Raw genomic sequence first — 23,160 nt, 5'->3', positions numbered from 1 at the left:
AAATCTCTCACCAAACTGTTGGAAGTGTGGGGAGATTGGCACCTAATTCCACATGTGGTGGACCTGCTCCAGGACGACTGAATTCTGGAAAATTATACAGGCATGGATCATGGAAATCACAGGTTATAACCTAATTCTGAAACCAGAGTACTATCTACTGAACATCAGGCCAGACAACATAGGCACAAATATATGGTGTCTGTGTGTATTTATCACCACGTCAGCAAGAATATGTTTCGCCCAACATTGGAAGGGGAAAGACCTGCCGGCTGAAGATTTGATTTTGGAGAAAATTTTGGATTATGCGGAAGCCGACAGACTGACTAAAGCATTGAGAGATCAAAAGGACTCCGTATATTTCCAATGTTGGGACAAATGGTACGTTTGGTTGAACAACAGATGCCCAAAAAGTCAAGTATAACTAGGATTATGTTTAATATATGTTAAATCTGACTGAAGCCTACATACCGTAGAAAGTGTAAATATCATGTAAAGTTCCTGTCGCGATCATTTGTTTGACTATTTCTTTTCTTTGATGTATTGTTTTAAATAATTTTTTTTTAAAAATTATTTTTATTATGCATTTTCCCTTATTTTACATCACATTTCCAGTTTTGCAACAACAGTGTACTGGTTCATCCAGCCCTTTTTAAATATGCATAGTATTATATACTTTGATCATAACCATTATTCTCACAATCATACAGCATAGTCTCTTTTTAATACATGATATTGTACGTCATAATTATGTCCCTCATTTTCATAGTTGCCCGATAACACTCCATATATTTCACATTCTATACATTTTAATCCATAGTCACGTACAGTCTGATAGTAATATTGCTTACAGTATATATTGTTATATATATCTTTATCCCAAGGGACGCAGTGGCTCAGTAGCTAAGACACCGAGCTTATCGATTGAAAGGTCGGCAGTTCAGCGGTTCAAATCCCTAGTGCCGCGTAACAGGGTGAGCTCCCATGACTTGTCCCAGCTTTTGTCAACCTAGCAGTTCGAAAGCACGTAAAAAATGCATGTAGAAAAATAGGGACCACCTTTGGTCCATGCGCCTTTGACAATGAGTCATGACCACGGAAACATTTTCGGACAGTGCTGGCTCTTCCACTTATAAACGGAGATGAGCACCACCCCCTAGAGTCAGGAACGACTAGCACATATGTGCAAGGGGAACCTTTACCTTTACCTTATCTTTATCCCTGTGTTTGTTTCTAGTTTGTTAATCTTCTTTTGTTATCCCTACTCTTTACGAGGGGCATGATCGGGGTGAAATCCAGCAGGTTCTGACAGGTTCTGGAGAACCGGTAGCGGAAATTTTGAGTAGTTCGGAGAACCGGCAAATACCACCTCTAGCTGGCCCCAGAGTGGGGTGGGAATGGAGATTTTGCAATATCCTTCCCCTGGAGTGGGGTAGGAATGGAGATTTCGCAGTATCCTTCCCCTGCCACGCCCACCAAGCCACACCACACCCACCAAGCCACGCCCACAGAACCAGTAGTAAAAAAAAATGGATTTCATCACTGGACGTGTTCATTCAATTTTCGAAATAAAACAACTCACTCTTTTAGAACTAACTCTTTCTGCATTTCTTTCCTAAAGTGCAGGTTGTCCATTAAACTTTCCCCTAGCCTACTGATGTGCTTGTGTGTGTGTATATGTGTACATGTTTACGAGTTTTTCTCTTGGCCTCTAAATGGCCTTTACAGTTTGTACAGTCTAAAATTTACCGCCGTCCTGATAGCGCTTTTTAATTTAATGAAGCGAAACTGTAAAGCAATATTGTCCCCAAAGAAAGATCAGTGCCATTATTTTGCTGGTGTTAAGTTTCTCTAATGAAATAAATTCCAATTTATGTTGCCTTTGTTGCCATATATAACTCACTGCAGAGGGTAAATGTTTCTGATGTAATGACGTGCTAACTTTTCTGCCCACAAATGCAGCCTCAGCTAATGGGATTCAGAATGGTATGTTGTACAATGATTGCAAACTGATCTGAAGAAAATTATGATTAAAAAGCTATATAAAAATGGCGGCTGGGCAAAAATAATGAACACAGTTAATAGCGAAAGTCTGTTGCTGGCAGAATCCTCTTTAGTTTATTCCTTTTTAGAGCGGAATTATATATTAAGGATGTTATTAGGACATAGAGGCTGTCAAATCCTCTTCAGTTTGAGTCTCATGGCGGAGTCAAGCCAGAAAACGCTATTGAGTTTCTCGTGCCACAGCATCATAATTCAAATGCCTAGCTATCTCTACATTGAGAATGAAATACTCCACTTTTTCAAGAACGGTGGCACTTCCTATCCATCTCCCCAAATGTTTTGTGTGTGTGTGTGTGTGTGTGTGTGAATATTCCCCCTTAAAGGAGAATATTTGTAGCTCAGGGTTGAAACGACGGATCCTTGGTACTCTCTGAGCTTGCTTGTTTTCTTGAAGAAGTTTCATTGCCCTAACTAGGTAACACCATCAGTGCTGGAAGGGAATGGGGTTTGCAGAGAGGAGTGTTGTGGCTCCGACCCCCAAGCCCATCTTATCGGAGGAAGAAGGCTCCGAACATGAAGCAGAGGAGCCGGCCAGGCCTCCCTCTCCAGGCCCCTCCTCTCTGGCAATGCCTCAGGTGTCTGCCGAGGGAGAGGAGATTGACCAGGAGCCAGGTGTCTCCGATGACAGCGATGAGGGTGATAAGTCGTTCCTGGATCCACGCCAATGAAGGCGAGATAAACGTTTGCAGCAGATGAGGAGGCGTGCCAGGGATTAAGCTGAGTCACTGGACCACACCCCACAGGCTATATAAGAGAGTGTGGTGGCCATTTAGACTCTGTGACGGACAAAGCTAACTTCTGGCTAGTCACTTTGTACAACGCCTGAATCTGCTGAAGGTTTCATGTTTGAGCTGGACTGTTTTTGAAAACTGTGTGTATTCGTTGGTGTTATCTGGTGGAGGAACACTCCCTCTTCTTGTAGTAAAGCACTTGGCAGACGGTTATCGTATTGCTGCCAAGTTCCTGATAACGAACCTTGTGTGTGCCGAGTACTTCTTTAACCCCCGGCTGGCTGTTTGTGTGTGTGTGGCGACGGGGACAGAACATCGGAGGAGGAGGAGGAGGAGGAGGAGGAGGAGGAGGAGGAGGAGGAGGAGGAGGAGGAGGACTGTGGGGTCCCTGGTGCTCTCTGAGCTTGCTTGTCTTCTTGCAGTTTCATTACCCTAACTAGGTAACACCATCAGTGCTAGTAAGGAAAGGCGTTTGGTGTCAGTTTATATTCTGGTGACTGGGTGGGTGAGACAGTCTTAGAGATTCCTTGGTTGGGTTGTTTAGATTTAACCATTGGGAAAATGTGACCATCCTAGACCAGGCCAAGTCCAAAAATGCCAGGGAATGTCTAGAAGCCTGGCAATCTGACAAATTGGCCATCGATAGACACATAGACAAAAACCACATCTGTAGACGATGCAAAAGAGACAATCAACCAGACCATAAGAAAACAAAAAGACTCCATCACTCTCCACCAGTAATCAGCACTCAGACCAGATTAGATTACAGATTACAAAGTAACAGAGTTGGAAGGGACCTTGTAGGTCATCTAGTCCAACCCCCTGCCCAGACAGGACAACCTTAACAGGAGCCTTGGTGGTGCAGCGGACTAAAGTGCTGTTAAATAGCACTTAGCTGCCAGCTGCCTGCAATTACAAGTTCAAATCTCACCAGGCTCAAGGTTGACTCAGCCTTCCATCCTTCCGAGGGAGGTAAAATGAGGACCCGGTTTGTGGGGGCAATAAGCTGACTTTGTATAAAAAAGAACACCGCTTGGGGGGGCCAAAAGCCCTACTAAGCAGGTATATACAAAAGTATGAAGGCTATTGCTCAAAGCATTGTAAGCCACCCTGAGTCTCCAGAGAAGGGCGGCATATAAATCGAACCAATAAGTAAACTTTAAAGACAGAGCCAACCTAGAAGTAAGGAGAAATTTTCTGACAATGAGAACAATTAATCCATCTGTTATCCTCCAGACCCTGTTCTAGATTATTTCCTAAAGGTCTGAGTATCCAAGAACATAAAGCCAAAGGATAAATTAAGTTACAAAATTTACAAATTAAAACAACGTCCACAAGGGATAGCAACTCACTAGTAGGGCAACAAAGATTTGGCACCTTCTACACAAATACCATATTTTTCAGAGTATAAGTTGCTCCAGAGTATAAGACGCACCTTAGTTTTTGGGGAGGAAAATAAGAAAAAAAATATTCTACCTCTGCCTACCAGCATCCATCGGTATTCATCTGGCTAGCGTCCTGTCAGTTTGTGAGAGAGTTGAGGGCTGTTTGAAAACTGAAACAGTGTTTGCTGTGTGAGCAACAAGGAGACAGCAAGGAGCCTGGGCGTGGCTTAGCTCAACTGTTCTGTACTAAAGCTGTATGCTGCTCTGAAACTAAAACTGAAACTTAAACTCCTCTCCTCTGCTTGTGTTTTGCTTGTATTTACTACCACGTTGGAAAACCTGCTTTTGGTATTGTATATTTCCTTCATGTGTTATATTATATATAAAGAGAAGTTTAGGGGTGGAGAATTGTGGTGGGTGGGAGTGTGTTTGGGGATTGTTATGTGTGTTGGACCTGGTCTTTGGGTGTTAAGTGAATTTCGTTGTATGTGTATACTGTGTATACACGTACAATGACAATAAAGTTATTTATTTATTATTTATTATTATTAAGTTATTGAATCCTGCCAGCCCCCCCTAAGCAGTGTTCTTTTTTATACAAAGTCAGCTTATTGCCCCCACAATCTGGGTCCTCATTTTACCTACCTCGGAAGGATGGAAGGCTGAGTCAACCTTGAGCCTGGTGAGATTTGAACTTGTAATTGCAGGCAGCTGGCAGCTAAGTGCTCCTTAACAGCACTTTAGTCCACTGCGCCACCAAGGCTCCTTAGTTCTTCCACCCATTAATTCTTGTCTTGCACTCAGGTCCCAGATTCACTTAACAACTGTGTTACTGACTTCACAACTGCAGTGATCAGGGTGGATTTGATTTAAATCGAGTTGATTTAAATCACAATTTAAATCATGATTTAAATCACTAGTAAAAAGGCTTGATTTAAATCAACTCGATTTAAATCATAATTGTTAAAGAGCAACTGATATCTCTGCTACTCCTTTGACCCACTGTTGACTCACCGATAGTCCCAGTGTTGCAGAATATACGGCCTCATGCTACATAACTAAGCTCCATTTCATGCTGAGTAAACTAGATTATTTATGTATCTTAAATAGAAAACTATCTTACGATAGATTTTTACCCCAAAGGTTTTTTATTAAAATAAATTCGATAAAAATCAAAAAAATCTGATTTAAATAAAAAAAATCCGATTTAAATCAAAAAAATCTGATTTTTTTTATTTTTTTTAAAAAAATCATTGTTTTTTATCCACCCTGGCAGTGATTCACTTAACAATTGTGGCAAGAAAGGCTGTAAAATGGGGGAAAAGCTCACTTAACAAATGTCTCACTTAGCAACCAAAAAAATGTGGGCTCAATGATGGTCATAAGTCAAGGACTACGTATCTATCCCCAGCCTGTGGTAGGTCAATAAATTCAAGAACGACAAGGAGGAGGAAAAGGCATCCCAATGAAAATGGCAATTTCCGCTGATAAATGTAAATGATGCGCAATTAATTTATGGAAAACATTGCTGTTTAGGTATGATGATGGCACGTTTAAATTAGGACTGGACAAATTCATGAAGACGAGCCCCAGCGGTGAACATCTGCTCACCTATTTTTTTCAACAGAATGCTGGATTAAACGAAGCTCGGTTCCATCCAGCATGGAACATTTTGTGTCCTTAATTTGTGTAGAGTTGGCAGCACAGACATAGAGACAGGTGGCTGTTCTCCCTTGAGAAGGCTGCTTTAGAGCTTCCACCCCTCGTTTCTCTACATGTTTTCAAAATCTCGAGATCCTCCACATATCCTAATAATCATGAAGAGAAAACTGCTTCCCAAATCCAATTAAACCCATTTTTTTTTTTTGGTATGTGTATATATGCAGAAAAATGTATACACATGCAGAAAAGGGACTAGGTGGCTCAATGGGTAAGACGCTGAGCTTATCGATCGAAAGGTCGGCAGTTCAGCGGTTCGAATCCCTAGTGCCGCATAACAGGGTGAGCTCCCATTACTCGTCCCAGCTTCTGCCAACCTAGCAGTTCAAAAGCACGTAAAAAATGTAAGTAGAAAAATAGGGACCACTTTTGGTAGGAAGGGAACAGTTTTCCGTGCGCCTTTGGCGTTGAGTCATGGCGGCCACATGACCACGGAGATGTCTTTGGACAGCACTGGCTCTTCGGCTTTGAAACGGAGATGAGCACTGCCCCCTAGAGTTGGGAACGACTTGCACATATGTTCGAGGGAAACCTTTACCTTTTATATTTGCAGAAAGTAAATACTGTATGTATGTATGTATGTATGTATGTATGTATGTATGTATGTACAATAGTAGCCAAAATTGTAGAAAATTTTTGAGAAAAGTGTATTTTTGAGGTCTGATGGCTAATAACACCACTTTTTTTTTTTGTAGTACCATAACATTATATATCAATGGAAAGATAATTTAATCAAGAATGTAATGCAATGAAGTTTGTTCAATTATCTGTATTCTATGAAAAGTTATAGCCAAGTAACCAGAAAAAGGAAGTACGCCTTGCTTAGGTTGATATCAGATAGCTTTCCTTCATCTTCCGGGTGCACTTCGAGGTGTTGGTTATCAACTTTAAAGCGCTCCATGGCATAGGACCTAGTTATCTTCGAGACTGCCTGCTGCTACCGACGGCCTCCTCGGGGTGCCATCAGCCAAACAATGTAGGCTGGTGACCCCCAGGGGGAGGGCCTTCTCTGTGGGGGCACCTACCCTCTGGAATCAGCTGCCCCCAGAGATAAGGAGAATCCAAGACCTCGGTGCCTTCCGCCGTGCCCTTAAAACTTTCTTTTTCCAGCAAGCCGGGCTGGCCTAACACTTTTTAAATGTTTTTAATTGTCTGTTGTTGTTTTTAATTACAGGGTCAAATTTATATATATCTTTTTAATTGTATTTTAATGTTTGTAGTTTATGTTTTTACTTGGCTGTTCACCGCCCTGAGTCCTCAGGGAGAAGGGCGGTATACAAATTTAAAAATAAATAAATAAATAAATAAATAAATAAATAAATAAATAAATAAATAAATAAATCTAATTGTAGCCAATGAGCATGAGTGTTTAGAGAGCCAATAAGGTGTCATCTTGTTTTGGCAATGAGCCAATCAGATCACAGTAGGATTCAGTTATTGATGTCTTGTATTGAAGCTGAGAAGAGGACATTTGTCAGTGTGTTATGTGATCCCTATCAAGCTGGTTGGGATTTTTTTTTGTGTTCTTTCATTTAGTGAGCTTGTAAAACGTAATAAAATTAAAGTAATGGTGCAAAGAGTTGACTGGTTGCCCAGAAAGCGATGTAAAATGGTATTATTAAGTGAACAAGGCTACAGTTATAAAGAAATTAGAAGAAAAATGGGTGGAAACTTAACCAAAGGTGGCATTTCTAAGCTTTTGAAGAGGTATAAGGAGACTCAATCACTACAAACCCACACTGGTAAAGGCAGGAAAAGGTGCACAACAGCAAGTGATGATAGAAGAATGAAGAGACTGTGCCTAGGTGACAGAAGAAAATCATCTGGGTGGATACAAGATGAAATGGCGCAATGCAATGTGAAGCTGAGTGCAAAGACTGTTCGGTGCAGACTTCAGGAATTTGGCCTAAAATCTAGAATTCCCCCCCAAAAAGCCACTTTTATCTTTTACTACCAGTTCTGTGGGTGTGGCTTGGTGGGGGTGGCATGGCATGGCTTGGTGGGCGTGGCTTGGTGGGCAAGGCAGGGGAAGGTTACTGCAAAATCTCCATTTCCTCCCGATCAGCTGGGGCTTGGCAGGCAGAGAATAGATGGGGGTGAGGCCAGTCAGAATTTTTACTACCAATTCTCTGAACTACTCAAAATTTCCGCTAGTCTCCAGAACTGGTCAGAACCTGCTGAAACCCACGTCTGAATCTTAGGTTGCATTAACAGAGGGATAGTATCAAGATCATATTGTAGGAAGTTAGCACCCACCCGTCTCCTAGGAAAGTGAGATATAAGAGCCTTGATAGTACAGTGGTCTAAGCACACTGTTATTAACACAGCTGCCTGCAATTATTGCTGGTTCGAATCTCTCCAAGGCTCAAGGTTGACTCAGCCTTCCATCCTTTCTAAGGTAGGTAAATTGAGGACCCAGTTTGTGGGGGCAATAAGCTGACTTTGTATAAAATATACAAAAGTATGAAGGCTATTGCTTAACGTATTGTAAGCCGTCCTGAGTCTCCGGAGAAGGGCGGCATATAAATCAATTTTTTTTTTTAAAAAAAAGATATTTTAGGAAATATTAAAAGGGCAGAATATTTCCCCTAAAAGGGAGGCAGGAACTCAACCCCCCCCCCCTACACCTTTGTCAATGGGCCATTAAGGCCTGGGCCAGTCTATTCTACATAACAAAGATCTACCTCCTTCAGACAGAGCCATAGTCGGAATTGCCCAAAGCCCTTTCATTACATCATCACCCAGCAAGAGTCAACCAAGCCTGGGACTACAAAGACAACCTACAAAGTTACCCCTGCATTGGCCCCATGGGAGTCGGAATACAAGCTCAAATTCAGAGCCCAACAGAGGGCATAAAACCCAGGTATTTTCAGCATCTCTGCCCCCTTTTTTTTCTGCTCAGGATCTCAAGCCATGTGATCCCATTCATCAATAAACCTTCTTTCCAAGCAACTTCCATGAATCCAGGGTCTTTTTCCCCACTTGGAACTGAACCCAGAAGGACATTTCTTCCAACAATGTGAAGTATTAGTATCACTTTATAAAGACCACAGTTAGAATACTGCATCCAGTTTTGGTCACCAAATGATAAAAAAAAAGATGTTGAGACTCTGGAAAGAGTAACACAATTGATTAGAGAGCTGGAAGCTAAAACATATGAAGAACGGTTGCAGGAATTGTGTATGTCTAATCTAGTGAAAAGAAGAACTAGGGGGTGACATGATTGCAGTGTTCCAGTATCTGAGGGGCTGCCACACAGAAGAGGGGGGGGGTCAACCAGTGGTGGGATTCAGCCAGTTCGCACCACTTTTGGAGAACCGGTTGTTAACTTTCTGAGCAGTTTGGCAAACTGGTTTTTGGAAGAAATCATTAGGGGAGAGAACCGATTGTTAAATTACTTGAATCCCATCACTGGGGTCAACCTATTTTCCAATGCACCAGAAGACAAAACAAGAAGCAATGGATGGAGAAGCAACCAAAAGTAAAAAGAAATTTACTAACAGTGAGAACAATCAACCAGTAAAATGACTTGCCTTCAGAAGTTGTACTCCATCACTGGAGGTCTTTAAGAAGAGATTGGACAACCACTCGGAAGTCTGGAATGCTATAATGGTCTCCAGCTTTAGCAGGAGTTGGAGTAGAAGACTTCCCAAGTCCCTTCCAACTCTATTATTCTGTTATACATTCGAATTTTGATCTGGCATAATTTTGCAACCTAATACTTCAGGAGTTTCCATTATTCCTAATTGTATTTCACTAATACACGAATGTAATGTCCTCATTGGTCCAGCAATAAATGGGAAGAAATACAACCTGAAATCAGTTATAGTTTTGAAACAGATAGCTTTATTTTATTTTATTTTTGTCGGGTTGGGATATCTTGGTGTAAGCATTGCGAAGATATTTTCTCAGCCGATACGTTTTACCCCGATAAAATAACAACTCGACAGATGGTCTTATAATTCTTTGAGTTGTGGAAAATAAGACCAATGTAATTAGGATTAATTTAACTCTGAAATTTGATTTATTTTAAGAGGTCTTGCTATTTTTTTTTTTTTAATACATTCTCACCATTTCAGTTGACTTTGCAAGATATTAAAGTAGTTTTGTCTCCGGGGAAATTCTCACTGTATAAATTACCATCGCCTAGCGCTTAGATGACATTGGCTAAACAAAAAAAAAATAAATACAAATAAAAATTGCACATGGCCTGACATGGTTAACTCTTAGATGGCTGGAGATGAGTTCTGCAGTATTATAGAATTAATAAACATAAAAACAGTTGTTGGAGCAGATAAAATTGGGAACATTACAGTGGTGAAATCCAATTTTTTTTACTACCGGTTCTGTGGGCGTGGCTTGGTGGGCATGGTGTGGCTTGGTGGGCGTGGCTTGATGGGCATGGCAGGGGAAGGATACTATAAAATCTCCATTCCCTCCCCACTCCAGGGGAAGGATACTGCAAAATCTCCATTCCCACCCCACTCCAGGGGAAGGATACTGCAAAATCCCCATTCCCTCCCCACTCCTGGGGGAAGGATATTGCAAAATCTCCATTCCCACCCCACTCTGGGGCCAACCAGGGGTGGTATTTGCCGGTTCTCCGAACTACTCAAACTTTCCGCTACCAGTTCTCCGAACTGCTCAAAATTTCCGCTACCAGTTCTCCAGAACCTGTCAGAACCTGCTGGATTTCACCCCTGAAACATTATGTTCAACGCTTGCCAGTCAAAGTAAAAGAGGAGTAGCATTATATATTAAAAAGACAATTCAATCTAAACAAATTTTTGAAGATGAAAAAGGAAGGGTATTAATAGTTGAAATAAGAATGAATCAGAATTAATAATTAATAATGAGAAATTTAAAAAATAAATCCTAAAAGGAGAAACTAATACTGCTTCAAAGTTATTGCTTAGGAAGTTACACGTAGTCCTCAGAATTCAGTTCAAAACAAGAGATTCTTTTAGCTTTAAATTACAATTATTAGGTAAGGGTAGATTAAATTTCTCCTGCTTCGGGGCCAGTCACTTTCAGTCGTAAGAAGAAGGGAAAGGCAAACCACTTCTGAACATTTTGCCCAATTTTGGACTTGTTCAGGCTGTTGCTAGGAGTTAAGACCAGGGCTGAAATGCTCCCGGTTTGGACCGGATCGCCCAGTTTGGACCGGATCACCCGATCCAGTAGTGATGACGGTGGGTGGTAGCAAAAATCTGTGTCCCCCCCCCAATGCCCAGCTGAGCTGCACGATCATCAGAGGCCTTTTTTTTTTTTTACTTTTAAAAGCATTTTTTCTATAACCTCTTCAGACGAAGAAAATGCTTTTAAAAGTGTAATAAAAAAAAGCCTCTGATGATCGCGTGGCTCAGCTGGGATCGCCAGAGGCTTTTAAAAGCATTTTTTCTACAACCTCTTCGGCCAAAGAGGTTGTAGAAAAAAAAATGCTTTTAAAGGCCTCTGACGATCCCAGCTGAGTTGCCTGATCGTCACAGGCTTTTTTTTTTCCTTTTAAAAGCAAAAAAAAAAAATGCTTTTAAAAGAAAAAAAGCCTCTGACGATCAAGCAACTCAGCTGGGATCGTCAGAGGCTTTTAAAAGTATTTTTTTTTACAACCTCTTCAGAGGTTGTAGAAAAAATGCTTTTAAAAGAAAAAGAAAAAAAAACAAGTTGGCCACGCCCACCCAGTCACATTACCTCCCACCAAGCCACGCCCACAGAACCAGTAATAACAAATTTTACATTTACCACTGGTCAAGACTGGTTCAAAGGATACAGTGAGGGGAAAAAGTATTTGATCCCCTTGCTGATTTTGTACGTTTGCCCACAGACAAAGAAATGATTAGTCTGTAACTCTAGTGGTAGATGTATTTTAACAGTGAGAGACAGAGTAATAACAACAAAAAATCCATAAAAATGCATTTCAAAAAAAAGTTATAAATCGATTTGCATTTTAATGAGTGAAATAAGTATTTGATCCCCTGTCAATCAGCAAGATTTCTGGCTCCCGGGTGTTTTTTATACAGATAACGCGTTGAGATTAGGAGCAATTCTCTTAAAAGGGAGCGAGCCTAATCTCATCTTGTCACCTGTATAACAGACATCAATCAATCAATCAGTCAGATTCCAAACTCTCCACCATGGCCAAGACCAAAGAGCCGTCCAAAGGATGTCAGGGACAAGATTGTACACCTACACAAGGCTGGAATGGGCTACAAGACTATCGCCAAGCCGCTTGGTGGGAAGGTGACAATTATTCGCAAATGGAAGAAACACAAAATAACTGTCAATCTCCCTCAGTCTGGGGCTCCACGCATGATCCCACCTCGTGGAGGTGCAATGATCATGAGAACCAGTGATGGGATTCAAATAATTTAACAACCGGCTCTCTGCCCTAATGACGTGCTGGGTGGGCGTGGCCATGGTGGGCATGGCCAGGGGATGTGACAGGCAGCACTCAGCCTCCTACACCCCCCTGGGAGCAAAAATCGGCCACAGGGAGGCCGGATCGCACCCCCCTCCGTGCCCCATTTTGGGCCTAGGTCGCCTCCCTAAAGCCTACTGGGAGTGAAAATGGGCTGCGAGGGGGAGCACTGTGTCCCTTTTTGGGCCTAGTAGACCTCTTTGCAGCCTCCTAGGAGGGAAAATGGGCCACAGGGGGGCGTCACCTCTCCCCCGTGCCCCATTATGGGCCTAGGAGGCCTCTTTGCACTTACCTGGGAGCCAAAATGGGGTGTGGGGGAACTCCTGGAAGGGGTGGGGAGGGGAGGGGTGGGCCAGCCAGTAATTTAACTACCAGTTTGCCCGAATCAACCCGAACCGGCGGAATCCCACCACTGACGGGAATGGTGAGGAATCAGCCCAGAACCAAATGGGAGGATCTTGTCAATGATCTCAAGGCAGCTGGGGACATAGTCACCAAGAAAACAATTGGTAACACATTACACCATGAAGGACTGAAATCCTGCAGCGTCCGCAAGTTCTCCCTGCCCAAAAAAGCACATGTAGAAGACAGTCTGAAGTTTGCCAATGAACATCTGAATGATTTAGAGGAGAATTGGGTGAAAGGGTTGTGGTCAGATGAGACCAAAATCGGGTTCTTTGGCATCAACTCAACTCACCATGTTTGGAGGAGATGGAATGCTGCCTATGACCCCAAAAACACCATCCCCACCATCAAACACGGAGGTGGAAACATTATGCTTTGGGGGTTTTTTCCTGCTAAGGGGACAGGACAACTTTACCGCATCAAAGGGATGATGGATGGGACCATGTACCATCATAACCTGGGTGAGAACCTACTTCCCTCAGCCAAGGTATTGAAAATGGGTCATGGATGGGCACACAGCCAAGGGCAACAAAATAGTGGCTCAAGAAGAAGCACATTAAGGTCCTGGAGTGGCCTAGCCAATCTCCAGACCTTAATCCCATAGAAAATCTGTGAAGGGAGTTGAAGGTTCGAGCTGCCAAACATCAGCCTCAAAACCTTAATGACTTGGAGAGGATCCGCAAAGAGGAATAGAATAGAATAGAATAGAATAGAATAGAATAGAATAGAATAGAATAGAATAGAATAGAATAGAATAGAATAGAATAGAATAGAATAGTTGGAAGGGACATTGGAGGTCTTCTAGTCCAACCCCCTGCTTAGGCAAGGAAACCCTACACCACTTCAGACAAATGGTTATCCAATCTGTTCTTAAAAACTTCCAGTGTTGGAGCATTCACAACTTCTGGAGGCAAGTTGTTCCACTGATTAATTGTTCTAACTGTCAGGAAATTTCTCCTTAGTTCTAAGTTGCTTCTCTCCTTGATTAGTTTCCACCCATTGCTTCTTGTCCTGCTCTCAGGTGCTTTGGAGAATAGCTTGACTCCCTCTTCTTTGGGGCAGCCCCTGAGATATTGGAAGACTGCTATCATGTCTCTTCTAGTCCTTCTTTTCATTAAACTAGACATACCCAGTTCCTGCAACCGTTCTTCATATGTTTTAGCCTCCAGTCCCCTAATCATCTTCGTTGCTCTTCTCTGCACTTTTTCTAGAGTCTCCACATCTTTTTTACATCGTGGCGACCAAAACTGGATGCAGGATTCCAAGTGTGGCCTTACCAAGGCCTTATAAAGTGGTATTAACCCTTCACGTGATCTTGATTCTATCCCTCTGTTTATGCAGCCTAGAACTGTGTTGGCTTTTTTTGGCAGCTGCTGCACACAGCTGGCTCCTATTTAAGTGATGGTCCACTAGGACTCCAAGATCCCTCTCACAGTTACTACTATTGAGCGAGGTACCACATATACTGTACCTGTGGCAGTAGTGGGTTTCACTTACCTTCACTTAGCTTGCACAGAGTGTCCGTGATGACGTCCAGGATTGTGGACGGAACCTCCCGTCGCTGCCATTACAGGTTCACCCCTCACCACTTACCTGTGGGTCAAAATTCCTCCTGAGATATGTGCAAACCTCGTGGCCAACTACAACAAACGTCTGACCTCTGTGATTGCCAACAAGGGTTTACATGTATATCTAGATATACTGTAGATCTATCTATCTATATGATCTGTAACTATAGTTGTAGCTACCTATTCTATTCCGTTTGAGATCTTTACTATTGTTCTCCTCACCACTCCATTCCTTCCCCATGGCAATTGTGCTTTGTGTTTTTTACACAAAGCATTAATTTTCTGCCATTACCATTCCCTAATTTACAAAGCATTGGAATATTTTTTTTTTCCCTCGGGATTCAGAACCCATATACGATTTAGGGCTTTGAGCCCACTGAGACTTAGAGAAAAAAATGAATGGGCACCATTAAGTATGAAATACGTATTTTGTCACTTTTGGCAAGAGAACATTTCACAGCCTAACAAGGATAAATATGTACATTTATATGCTTACTTTTCATATGCAAAACTGAATTGTGCACTACCCAGCGTGCCATAATCCTGTAAACAGAGTTTGATTCACAGTTACAACTGTAACTGTATTAGGCCCGTGAATTATACGCCTATAAATTCGAGTTTGTGTTTTCAGTGTGGCCCACTTTATCTTACAAATATATATGCAGAAAGGGAAATGCAACCAAGCTAAAAGATTATTGTCCTTTAATTATATTTCATTACACGCCGGAAAAAAATTGCCGGTGTTTGTCACTTAGAAACCGGTAGATTATAACGTAGAACTAAATACATTTTGATTTTGGAAGGTCAAAGTTTTATTGTTCTTAGTCATCATCGCGAACAAAATCCACGTAGATAAATGGAATATTGTTTTGAGCTTAATTGTAAAGGCAGCTAAGAACGAGAACGTATATTTTTACATATATATTTAAAAAGAACTAACTCATTTTGCACTTCCGGGATGGAAAATAATAACTTTCTGCCATTTCTACAAAACCGGTGTAGTTTTTAAATGTTAACTAGGAAAAGCTATGCGCAACTCCGCCTGTACAAAGGACACTGGCTTATCAAAACTGCATAAATTTGGGGAGACTCTATTAAAAGTGCATGCCAATTTGTCTTGCCAGCCTAAGAGATAAATCACTCGCAAACCAACGAAGAGACGGTGTGGAATAAATTAGCATTTTGTGTGTGTGTGTGTGTTTGTGTGTGTGTGTGTGTGTGTGTGTATAGGAAGAGGGGCTTATAAAATCCGCACAAATTTGGCAATTTCTGAGAGTCAACCATGAATAGATCTTGTAAACAAGAAACACTCAATGATCAGAACTAGAGCGTTAAGGAAGAATTCCAAAAATCCAGTTTAAAAAAAATAATAATAATCGGGAACAAACAGAGAAGAAAATCCAGAAAACAAACTGTTGTGTCCCAGGCCCAAGTAAGTAGTATTCGATGCAAACAGTTCCAAAACAAACAGATTTTATTAGAATAGCTGAGAATTAACTCATTCTCAGTGTAGTCCAAACTAAATCAAAACAAAGTCTTCATAACACAAATTCTTCAGTCTAATCACCGACCTTGGCATAATTAGGCAAACTGCCAAAGCCTTCTCTTGGCAAAAGTTCAGAAGCCGAAGATGCCGACAAGAGATAAGTCTATCAATGTTGTTTTCCGACAAAGAGCCCGAAAAGCCGTTGCTGGTCTTTTAAGCCTTATGGGAGGGGCCAATCATCTCTTGGCCTTACTCCCGAGTCGTCCTTTTTGCTTTAGCTGCTCTTGCCTTCTGGCAACTCTTCTCATGCATGCACTAGGAACAGGCTCCTCCTGTTCCTCTGCCACTCTGCTGTCCGATTCTGGAGGCTCCGGAGTCTGCACATCACTCCCCGATGGCCCTGGCCCCATCTCTGTCTCTGACGCAGAGTTCTCATCTGGGCCTTCCCCAGCCTCCAGGACTGGCCCATGTTCTTCCTCAGCCTCATCGCTGTCCAACTCAACTGCCAGTTCCGCAGGCTGCTGGTGGACCACAACACAAAGATGGATGCCCAGAAAAGTTGTTTTGCCAAGGTCTAAGGGAACGCAAAATCTCAAAGGCAATTCAAGAGGGTAATAGAAAATTATCGGAGGGAGAAAAGTAAGGATTCTTCCTCATGTCCTGCTGGTGAGCAATGTAGCTCTTTTCTTGAGTACCATTAAAAGAGAATATTTGTAGGGTTGAGATGGAGAAAAATCTTAACAAAGGCAGAAAGCAGCCTCATAGCCATAGCCTCAAGCAGAAGCCCCAAGTCTTTAGAGATGGATATTTTGTACCCATTAAGAAAGCCAGGCCATCATATTTATAAACAAAATCCCTTCAGCCACAGCTCCCATAGAAGGCTGGAGCTGATGGGATTAAGAATTTACATGCCCCCCCCCACCCAAATTCTAAGGACAGGACATGGCCTTTAGGACATAATAGGATTACCCCACCACTATTGAAATAGCAAAAGACACAAGGCTCACTACATTGCACAACCCCCCTGGAGCATCTCAATCACAAAACCCCAGAACCTATAAAAATCCATCCGCTCACCCAGCCAATGGGTCAGCAACCCCAGAAACATGTCGCTGTCACTAAAGTTTCTGGCCTCCAAATAAACAGAGACCTTCTTTCTGTGTGGCCTTCCTCCATTTTTAACAGCGTCTTTCTCCCAGCTTGGAACTGGACCAAGGTTTTTCTTCCAATGATTTCTTTTTTAAAAAAATCTGAGTATCTCCAGCAGCTTCATGCTACCCAGGAGATTCCCCTCTTGGCATTTTAAAATCTTCATTTCCCTGCAAAATATTACCTCCTGCTCAAGGCTACATGATTCATTTAACTACATAACCATATGCACTACTTTGCACATTTTAAAGAATGATCAGCTTGTTATAGTCCAGTGCTATCGCTGCAATGAAAACAAATTGTTTAAAGGATACACCCAGTGATGTTCCTGGCTTTTTGGCATTTGAGGCGATTCAAAGCGGCTCCCCATATATTTTGAATGCACACAGAAAATGTCAATTAGCACAGGGTAGATGAAGAAGAGGCAGTTTTGATCTCCAAATGACTTTTTCCTCCCCTTTAGGATGAGAAAGTTGTTAAGCATCTGTGCGACAAATAAAATTGCAGCATATTGTTTTTCAGATGTTCCGGGTTTTCAAATTGATGGGGCTGCCAGCTAACTTTGTTCAACGCGCACATTTTTAAATACTTCTTGACAACAATCATCTGGCTTTTAATTGCTTAAAAAAAGCTGTCGCGGAGCTTCTTCAGAATTTGAAAAGTGGTACCAATTTAATAATGAAGACAGTAGTTGCTTAATAAGGCAATCCAATTCTCCATTGTCTCTCCGTTTATTTTATTTTATTTTATTTTATTTTGCTCCACAAGGCTCATAATAATTCAACTTGCTTATCAAAGTGTTTCCTTTCAACATACGTTCCAAACATTTTTAAGTGAGTTTGAGAAATTTTTTTTAAAAAAATAACTATCTCCTTCTCCAATCAACTTTTGTTCTTGATGGCTTACTGGACATAGTCATTGCATAGTCATTCAATTTAATTTCAATTTAATTCAATTTATATGCCGCCCCTCTCCAAAGACTCATTCCTGCCTGGGCAGGGGGTTGGACTAGAAGACCTCCAAGGTCCCTTCCAACTCTGTTATTCTATTCTATTCTATTCTATTCTATTCTATTCTATTCTATTCTATTCTATTCTATTCTATTCTATTCTATTCTATTCTATTCTATCCATTTCTCTGTGATAAATCCACTTAAATGGCTGCTTTTAACCTTTTTTGTTTATTTACCATATTTCTCGGACTATAAGATGCTCCGGAGTATAAGACGCACATTAGTTTTTGGGGAGGAAAACAAGAAAAAAAAATTCTGCCTCTGCCTACCAGCATCCATTGGTATTCATTTGGCTAATGTCCTTGCAGCAAACAGCAAACAGCCTGGCCAGCTTCAGCACGTTATCGCAGCCTGATTCATCACAAGTAGCTGATTGGTGGCTGGATCGGCCTCCCGGAATACCACCAATCAGCTGTTCCAGGCTGTGGGGATCATCACAATCCATCGCCGCCTCCACGTGTCGTGTTTTTGGCCTCCGCGTGTCGCATTTTCGGCCTCCGCATGCCCCATTTTTGGCCTCCATGTGTCGCATTTTTGGCCAGTTCCAGGCGGCAGGGATTGCTGCCACCACCACCACTGCCGATCTCTGCCACCTGGAACTGGCTAAAAATGCAATGCACAGAGGCCAAAGAGGGGGCATGTGGTGGCTGAAAACACGACATGTGGAGGCGGTGATCGGCAGCAATGTGCTGTGGTGATCCACACGGCCTGGAACAGGTTTAAAATAGAGCATGTGGAGGCTGAAAACAGCCAAAGGGTGGCGGCTGGTGGGTGGGCGGGGCTTCGAAAACATTTGGGGTATAAGATACACAGCAATTTTCACCCACTTTTTTTTTGGGGGGGGGGGGACATGTGTCTTATACTCCGAAAAGTATGGTAATTGTTGTTAACCTTAATCTTAATGCTTTTAATGCCTTTATATGTTGTTTTTATAGTATTGTAAAGTATTATAAGAGCCTTGGTAGTACAGTGGTTTAATGCACCCTGTAATTAACACAGCTGCCTGCAATTTCTGCTGGTTCGAATCTTACCAGGCTCAAGCCTTACTCAGCCTTCCATCCTTTCTAAGGTGGGTGAAATGAGGACCCAGTTTGTGGGGGCAATAAGCTGACTTTGTATAAAAATACAAAAGTATGAAGACTATTGCTTAACGCATTGTAAGCCGCCCTGAGTCTCCGGAGAAGGGCGGCATATAAATCAAATTAAAATTAAAAATTAAATTAAAAAAAAATTGTAAGCGGCCGAGTGACTCTCAAGATAATGAGATGGGCGGCATGTGAATTTCATAAGTAAATAAAAAGTGTTGTGGTTCCATTAATAATTATTTTTAAATAATTAACATCACCTGTTACTTCTTGATTTTAGCCTTGTTTTTACAGTTCTTTTTTTAATGACAATGATGATTGCTTTTAAGTATTTATTTGTTCTTTTTTTCTCTGCTGCATGTCGCCCAGAATTACAAGTTTTGTGAAGTACGTGACTATACAAATTGGATAAATAAATAAACACAATAAATACTAATTAAGTGTACCCCGCTTAGGTTTTTTTTTTTTTCAAGTTCAGCCAAATTTGATTAAAATGCTGACAAAATTAAAACAATTATAACAGGTAAAAACTAATGCAAGCTACAAGAATAAATGAAATAAATAAATAAATAAATAAATAAATAGAATGGGCAGGAAACAAAGAATGACATAATGAGGGAAAAATAGCAAAGAAAGAAAAAGTAAGAATATAATGCAAAGAAAAGAAATATATATGAAGTGATTTCACAAGTTTAAACAATTTTAACAACTTATCTTCTCTTAAAATACAAAAGAACAACCCCTTCATCGCCTATCTCCTTTCTTATCTATAAATAGATTCTTAAAACCTTGTTATTCGGTCATGGTCAGGAAAAAGTCATTCAGAGTTATCAGCAGTAACAGCATATCTATTTTAACCTTAATCAAATAAACCCAGTTCATATTCAATCCTTCTACTTTTAACAATGGTAAACCTGGAGCCCTTCAAATGATGGTCTAGAACTGGGATGGCAAACCTCTGGCACGTGTGCCAGAGGTGGCACGGAGAGCCCTCTCTGTGGGCATGCACATTGTCACCAGTTGCTCTTCTGGTTTCTGGCCAGCTGGTCTTCTCGGGTGCCAGAGCACCGGAAAACTTCCTGAAAAATGTCCTGAAAACAGCCCAGAAAACAGCCTGAAAATGGCCCAAAAATGGCCTGAAAATGGCCCCAAAAGAACCTGAAAATGGCCCCCAAAACAGGCAATTTTTCAGGCCATTTTTCGGCCATTTTCAGGCCATTTTCAGGCTGTTTTTCAGGCTGTTTTCAGGCCATTTTTGGGCTGTTTTCAGGCCGTTTCTTGGGCCATTTTTAGGCCGTTTTTGGACACACCTGCATGCATGTTCCGGTTTAGGTACTCAGTGATGAAAACATTCACCCTCACTGGTCTAGAACTTGTTTTCATTTTTGCTCTGTCACTTCTCACAAAATCTTCTAGAAATTTAACGGATCTCTTTTGTAAATCTAATATATGACCATTAATTAATGGTCATCTAATACATGATCATTATTCAACAACATGAATTGTTCTTTTGGCTTGCTATTTTTTTTTTAACTTCTTTTTAATGATTAGGACATCAGCTGGTTTCATTTGTACATCCAGTGTGATGTCTTTTTCCCATATCGTTCTTGCAACTTGACATTTTTAAATCCGCTTACAAATCACTCACAGTCTCCTCCATTAAACCTTGTTTCCTCTTCTTAAACATCTTTTCAAGACAGTCTGTCTATAATGGCAGGCACTTTTAAAAGGAACTTCTGAATCTATTATTCACAAATATCCTTCAACAAATAATTAATGATAGGTAATCTTCCACTTACGACCTGTCGTTTAGAGACCGTTTGAAGTAGTGACAGCGTACCCCCCGTTCCCAAAGCTTTTTTTTTTTTTTTAATTTGATTTATATGCCGCCCTTCTTCGGAGACTCAGGGCGGCTTACAATGCTTTATGACCTGGTTCCAAAGTTACGACACCTCTTCCATGATCATGTGTCTATATTTTGGGTGCTTAGCAACCAAGCTGAATCTATGGCCATTTGCAACACTCTGGGGTTATACGACTATCATTTACAACATATTTTTTTCAGAAACCGGTGTTTACTTCATTTCTGGAAAACCCCCCCCCCCCCACCTCATAGTGAAAAATGGGTTTGCTTAATGACTGCTTCATTTGCTTTGCGACCACTGCCTTTGCTTTATGACTGTTACATTTGCTTTATGACTGCTGTGTTCACTTTATGACTGCCACAAAGAAGGATGTAAAATCAGGTCTGGTCACGTGACAATCAGTGGTGAAATCCAAAAATTTTTATTACTGGTTCTGTGGGCGTGGCTTGGTGGGCATGGTGTGGCTTGGTGGGTGTGGCTTGGTGGGCGTGGCAGGGGAAGAATACTGCAGAATCTCCATTCTCTCCCCACTCTAGGGGAAGGATACTGCAAAATCCCCATTCCCTCCTCACTCCTGGGGGAAGGATACTGCAAAATCCCCATTCCCTCCTCACTCCTGGGGGAAGGATATTGCAAAATCTCCATTCCCAACTCCACTCTGGGGCCAGCCAGAGGTGGTATTTGCCGGTTCTCTGAACTACTCAAAATTTCCGCTACCGATTCTCCAGAACCTGTCAGAACCTGCTGGATTTCACCCCTGGTGATGACCCGCTTTATGACTGCCATGACTTACGACCATAATTTCCAGGCTTAATTATGGTCATAAGCCGAGGACTACCTGCAGAGCAGTTTCATTGCCTAATGTTTGATGTGCCTCTACGTAAGAGCACGTAGGCGACATCGGCACCAGAACTCTAATCTCCGAAAGGGAAATCAAACAAAAATTATTTTGCAAAACTAAGAGACAAGTTACACCTGTTCATGCTTTATGCATCACTTTGATGTGTGTGTGTCTCTCTCTGTGTGCATTTGTGTTTTTCCAGACAAAATGCTGAACCTGAGACCCTTCATCCTATTCTGGATAATTACTGTAGGATTATTATTATTATTTTTTGCAGTTACCATAGAGACTGTAACTAAAGAGAGTGAAAATGCAGTTAGTCTAGGGTGAAATGTTTGCTAAATTAACTCAGAGTCTCTTTTTTCCAGGGCATTTGTGGGGGCTGGGAATTGGCACAACTGGTTCTCTTATCTCTAGGAAATAAATTGCCCATTTTTATTAAACTCAATATCTGGCATTTCGTGACATATCTCTATCTGTAAAGTAACTGAACATATGTCTACCTGGATAATGGCTTGATTGTTTTATAGCAATTCACATCTGTTGTGGCCCACCAGTGGCCAGCTAAGATGGAGGCAGACTCAGACAGTGAGGAGGTTGGGGAGGAACATGGGCCGGTCCTGGAGTCTGGGGAAGGCTCTGATGAGGGCTCCGTATCGCCAGCAGAGTTGGAGATAAGTGGGGCTGAAGAACAGCTGGAGCCTGTTCCCGATGTGCGCATGCACAGACCTTCCAGGAGAAGGGAACAATTAAGGATCAAGGGCCAATTTGGGAGTAAAGGCACAGATGGACAGTGAATGGCCACTCCCATAGGGATTAAAGAGGAGCGAAAGGGGTGTGGAGTTTGCAGGAGACAATTAGTCCATTTCATTAGTGTGAAGGTCTGTTCGTGATTCTCAGAGGTAAAGGTAAAGTTTCCCTTGCACATACGTGCTAGTCGTTCTCAACTCTAGGGGGCAGTGCTCATCTCCATTTCGAAGCCGAAGAGCCAGCACTGTCCAAACTTGTCTCTGTGATCATGTGACGGTTCGAATCCCTAGCGCCGCGTAACGGGGTGAGCTCCCGTGACTTGTCCCAGCTTCTGCCAACCTAGCAGTTCGAAAGCACGTAAAAAAATACCAGTAGAAAAATAGGGACCACCTTTGGTGGGAAGGTAACAGCGTTCCGTGCGCTTTTGGCGTTGAGTCATGCCGGCCACATGACCACGGAGATGTCTTCGGACAGCGCTGGCTCTTTGGCTTTGAAACAGAGATGAGCACTGCTCCTTAGAGTCGGGAACGACTAGCACATATGTGCGAGGGGAACCTTTACCTTTACAGCTATCCATGTGATTTATTTAAAAAAATCAGGATTTTTTTTTTAATTTGATTTATATGCCGCCCTTCTCCGGAGACTCAGGGCGGCTTACAATGCGTTAAGCAATAGCCTTCATACT

This window comes from Pituophis catenifer, unplaced genomic scaffold (genome assembly GCF_029215685.1).
Source record: "Pituophis catenifer annectens isolate HBS135680 unplaced genomic scaffold, rPitCat1.0.hap2 SCAF_8, whole genome shotgun sequence".
Taxonomy (NCBI): Eukaryota; Metazoa; Chordata; class Lepidosauria; order Squamata; family Colubridae; genus Pituophis; species Pituophis catenifer.
Note: the sequence above shows the minus strand (reverse complement) of the source record.